General features: G+C 42.6%; 1 pseudogene; it reads right to left on the bottom strand.

Moving 5' to 3' along the window:
- Positions 1-1,390: 1,390 nt before the first annotated feature.
- Positions 1,391-1,925, bottom strand: LOC102877473 (annotated as a pseudogene).
- Between the last annotated feature and the right edge of the window lie 3,813 nt (positions 1,926-5,738).

Below are 5,738 nucleotides of genomic sequence, written 5' to 3'. Positions count from 1 at the left end.
GTCTTCACAGATTATTTGCTCAGTATATAGATTGAATAAGTATGGGGAAAGAATACAACCCTGACACATAAATTTCCTGATCTTAAATCACGCAATATCTCCTTATTCTGTTCAAACAATTACTGCTCAGTACAGGTTCCACATGAGCACAAATAAATGTTCTGGAATTCACATTCTTCTCAATGTTACCCATAATTTATTATGGTCCACACAGTCCAGTGCCTTTGCATAGTCAATAAAACACAGGCAAACATTTTTTCTGGTATCCTCTGCTTTCAGCCAAGATTCCTCTAACTTCAGTAATGCTATCCCTCATTCCCCAACCCTGTAGTTTCCTGTGTGCTGCTCTAGCTGAAATACCACAAGTGGGTAGCTTTAATGGACAGATAATTCTTTTCTCACAGTTTAGGAAGCATGAAGCCTGAATTTAGGGCACTGAATCTAAGAGAAGGCTTTGTTTCTTTTTGTCTCAATTTCTGTAACCGTGGTGTTCTGCCATTCCTTGGCCTTCTCTACAAGACTACCTATCCCCCTTTGTGCTTGCTTCCTTGTACCTATTCTGTTTTTATCTCAAAATTGCCTAGGTTAGTGTAGAGTAGGACAAGGTTCCGATTTGTTGTTCATAGAGTCACTGAGAGTCTTAATCAACTCAGACACCTAATAATGAAAAGAAGACATAATATAAATAAAAACAAAGAAAGACACATAATATAGCCTCATTAACATAACAAAGAAAGCCTTACTCCCAGATGGCATTGCAAACACAGGGTATAGGGAGTCAAACACATGTTTAGTGAAGACACAATTTAATCCATAACAAGGATGTAGAGAACATAGAGATCGGCCTTGGGTTTTTTAGACCTCAGTCTAGTGGGGACATTCAGAAATCTAGCCCTTTCTCTATCAGTGGATAGCTAGTTTCACCATGGAGTTCTGGTGATGTAGCTGGAATTCACCAGTGGCTCCAGGGGAGAAGGCTGGGTAGGCTCCTCCCTGTGGGATTTACAGCCTGGGCAGTCAGATAAACAGTTGCTATGAGTTGGAACTGATGATGGCAATGGATATAAGATTGAGTCTTTGATAAAGTTTGAATTTCAATCTTTGGAAAAAAGACATCATGCAGGGAAAAGTGGAGGGTGGTCAAAAGTAGAGAGGAAGACCCTCCAAAAGAGGGCCTGCAACAGTGGGCCTGGATGGCACAGGCTACGGCAGAGCTCTGCTCTGTTCTTTCTAGGGCTGTAGTGAATCATAATTTACTCAATGGCTCCAACCAACAGCAACAACAACACTGAAATTAAGGTTCTTCAACCAAATGTTTGGTTGTTTTGGTTTTTTTTATCAGCCACCAAGGTGTTTTGGAGCAGACTGGGATGGGGAAGAGAGTATGTGTCTAGAAGAAGGTGTCAGGCCACTTGATGGTGAACCAGGACTTGAGCTGGTGACACAGGACCCAGTGGGGTACTGGAAACTTGAACTTGGAGTCATGGAACTGATTGACTGTGGGCCAGTGGCACTTGCTGGCTGCGATCGCCTCCACCTTCATGATCTGGACTGATTGGATCCAGGCATGGTGCCGAGCACCCATGTCCCGGTGGCTCTGCGTGACGGTGCCTATGGGGGTGAGGTCCCTGTCCTCCAGGTCCAAGTTATATGTCCTACCGCACAGCCAGATGCCAACATTCTTCACACGCCGGGGGCACTTCTGGAACACCTGCCACAGGACACAATCTCCCCAGAAGACTTCTTCATTTCTGCAGCTGTGACACAAAGTACTAGAAGCAGGACTTGGTGACAACATGGTTGGGGGCAAAGATGTGCTTGCGGTAAAGTGGTGGAGTCCGACCTTTGGGAGTAGGCAGGCAGCACCCCACCACCTTGTACTCATCAAGTGTCCTTGCAAGGCCTTCATGGAGATCTTTTGGCATTCACTGCAACCCTCAAAAGGACTTGAACCAAATGTTTATTCCTCATATTTCAGCTGCCATTACAATGACTCCCGGTGAGCAAGGAAGGGCCTGTGCCCTTGTGAGCATTTATCCAGATGTGGAGACACGCTACTATAGGGTCTGAGCATTTTACATGTGAATAGCTACTGCGAGATCACCCTCTAAAAACACGAAGGTCAGGCTCACCAACATGAAGAAGGTGTTTAAGCCCTCTGTCACTGAATGCGTTCTGACTCTTAGCAACCCTGTAGATCAGAGTAGTGGTGTGTGTGGGTTTTCCAAGGCTGTAGTTGGAATAAGGATGACAGAAGAAGAATCAACTTTGAGCTGTGGTGTTGGAGAAGAGTACTGAATGTCCCATCGACTGCCAGAAGAACAGTCTTGGAGAAAGTGCAACCAGCGTGCGCCTTAGAGACAAGGATGATGAAATGTCATCTCACACACTTTGGACGTGTTGCTAGAAGGGGCTAGTCCTTGACAAAAAGACATCACACTGGAAAGATAGAGGGTCGGTGAAAGAAAAGAAGACTCTCAACAAGATGGACTGACACAGTGACAATAATAATGGTCTTGAGTGGATCAGAGTTGGTGAGGTCAGGGAAGAAGAGGCAAGGTTCATATCTGCTGTTCATAGTAGGATTGCTGTGAGTTGAAGCCAGTTTGCTGGCACCTAACAGCAAAAAGAACTTTTCTTCTTGGGAAAGGAAATCATACTTGGAAAGGTGAAGGGTCGGTGAAAGAGAAGTTGACTCCCATGGAAATGGATACTCCAACAATGAGTGCAAGTGTATCAGAGGTGGTGAGGATGGCACAGGACAAGGTGAGATTCACATCTGTTGTTCATAGGGTTGTTATGAGTCAGGGCCAACTCAACAGCACCTATCGACAACCACAAGCTTTGCTCGGGGAGCTCTGGTGGTATAGTTGGAATACATCTGCTGCTCCTCTGAGTAAAGATGGGCCATCTCCTCCCATGAAGATTTATAGCCTCAGAAACCAGATATAGGAGCATTCTGGCTGCACCCTTTTTTCAAGACATTTCTGTTCATTCTTTTGTGGGGTGTTGTTTGTTTATTTATTTGTTTGTTTTTGGTGAGAAAAATTTCTATTTAGAATTAGCCAGCTGGACTTAGTTTAGATGATCCCAATTTTGTTGGCAACATCCAATGTATCATAGTCAGGAGCAAGTCAAACATAGGCCTTCTTCTCTCCATCAGACCTAATCAAGGTGTTGACCTTGGCCACATCAATGTCATAGAGCTTTTTTACAGCTTGTTTAATTTGGTGCTTGTTGGCCTTGACATCCACAGTGAACACAAGTGCGTTGTTATCTTCTATCTTCTTCATAGCTGACTCAGTGGTCAGGGGAAATTTGATGATGGCATAGTGGTCAAACTTGTTTCCCCTGGGGGCGCTCTTCCAGGGGTATTTGGGGGCGCTCAGAGTCTCAGCGTCTTAGCCAGAAGGTGAGTGACGTGTGAATCTTCATTTTTTTTTCGGCTGTGGACGCCCTTCAGGACTGCTTTCTTGGCCTTTAATGCCTTTGCTTTGGCTTCAGTTTTGGGAAGGGCAGGGGCTTCCTTCTTCACTTTTAATGTCATGTTCATTCTTCTGGTAGTTCATGGACTATTCAGTGCTCCTTGGGGGCAAGGATGGAGAAGCGTCATCTCTCATAGCTTGGACATGTTGCTAGGTGAGGCTACTTCTTGAAAGTGACATCATGTTTGGAAAGGTGGAGGATCAATGAAGGAGAGGAAGACCCTCAAAGAGATGAATTGATACAATGACCGTAACAATGGGCTCAAGTGTATCAGAGATGATGAGGCTGGCACAGGCTAGGACAGGATTCAGATCTGATGTTCACAGGATCGCTATGAGTCATGCTTGACTCCAGGGCACCTAACAACAGCAGCAATGAGTCAGAACTTGACTTGATGGCAGTGAGTTTGAGTCTGAATCTTTACTAACTCAAACTGCCTCATATTCCCTTAAGGAATGACTGGTACGTTCAAACCAAATGCCTTGAAAGAAGGTACTTGAACTGCCCTTGAATTCTTGCTAACATTTGCTGTTAGGAATCTTTTAAAATTTTTTACTAATCTGATGAGTTAAAAAAAAAAAAACCAACACAAACTGTTAACTGGACGTTTTCAAACATATATTAACCATCTGCACTTGCCCGGAGGTGGACTGTCTGTTCCCAGCATGCCCTGCTCTCCTTTTGGGTGGTTTGCCTTTTATTGTTATTATTTGTGAGGGTTGATTCTATCTTGTGACTGTGACTCCTTTTCCAGTCTATACGTTGCACATACATCTTTCTTACAGTCTGTCCCTTGTCCCTTAACAGTATCTGTGGTCTTTTGTCATACAGCAGTTTTAAATTTGAATGTAATCAAATTTAGCAATCTTTTCTTTTATGGTTTCGGTGTTTTATGTCTTGCAAAAGAAAGCCTTTCCTACCCTAAGGTTATAAGCAAATTCTCCTATATTTTCTTTTAATAGTTTTATAGATTTGGGCTTTTTATTTTTTCACATTTATCTCTCTAATCCATCTGGAATTTATTTTCATGAATGGTGAGAAACAGGAATCTAACTTTTTTTTTTCCACCAGGACTGCCAATTGTCTCTATAATATTTGTTGAAGAGTCTGTCTTTTCAAAATCTGCACTGATTTCAAATGCTGTTCTATACAAGAACCCATTTAAAACTCAGTTCTGTGACTGACTTTTTTTCTTCCTGGGGCAGCACAAGACCATTTTCATTGGTTTTAATTGGTTGTGTTTTGATATCTGGTAGGACACATTATCTCACTGTACTTCTGTCTCAGTTATTCTTTGGCTGTGCTGACACAAGAAAACAAAAATCCTTACCACTGGACCAATAGGCAACAGCATGAGGGATGGAGAAAGGATTAAAGCTGTCAAAGAGTTCCTTTCTCTTGGATTCACAACAGCACCCCTGGTTGCAGCCGTCAAGAAATCAAAAGATTTTTGCATTAGAAAATTCTGAGGTCCAGGACCTCTCCAAAGCTCTAAAGGAAAAGGGTGTCAGTTTAAAGACTAAGGTGTTGTCGATTCATGCCATGATCATTTCAGTTGCTTCCTAGTCCTCTGAAAGTTGGACAATGAATAAGGGCCACAGAGAAGAATCAATGCCTTTGAATTGTGGTGTTGGAGAAAAGTACTGAATTGACAAAGAACAAATAGGTGTGTCTTGCAGGAAGTGTAAGCAAGGTGTTTTTTAGAGGCAAGGATGCAGAAACATCATCTCATGTACTTTGGGCATGTTGTTAAGAGGGAATAGCCCTTGGAGAAAAAATGCCATCATATTGGAAAGGATGGGGGATCAAAGAAAGAGAGGAAATCTTCAATAAGATGGATTGGCACAGTGAGTCTAACAATGTCCTGCAGCATGTCAGAGATCGGGAAGAGGGTGTGCAAGTAGGCAAGCTTCAGTCAGATCTGTTGTTCATAGAGTCACTGAAACTTATAGTCAGCTCAGTAACACCTATGTATCAACAACTTCCTGACAGTTAATCTCCCAGATGAGTTTTAGGATTGACTTGTTAAATTTCATACACACATAAAATTATATTGCAATTTTGATTGCCATTGCATTGACAATTTTGACTGGATTTCTAAATTGTTTTGGCAGAAATGAAGGTCTCTTAGGTGGTGTAACCGATTTGCACTGGACTAAAAGGCTAAACTACGCTTGAAGCATTTGCTGCCTAAAGTCAGGGGTTATAGCCTTCAACATAGATTGCATTCCAACATTGTTGTTGTTGTTGTT

This window comes from Elephantulus edwardii, unplaced genomic scaffold, assembly GCF_000299155.1.
Source record: "Elephantulus edwardii isolate Elephantulus edwardi_28Jun2011 unplaced genomic scaffold, EleEdw1.0 scaffold00031, whole genome shotgun sequence".
Taxonomy (NCBI): Eukaryota; Metazoa; Chordata; class Mammalia; order Macroscelidea; family Macroscelididae; genus Elephantulus; species Elephantulus edwardii.
This window is presented reverse-complemented; position numbering and strand designations above follow the sequence as displayed.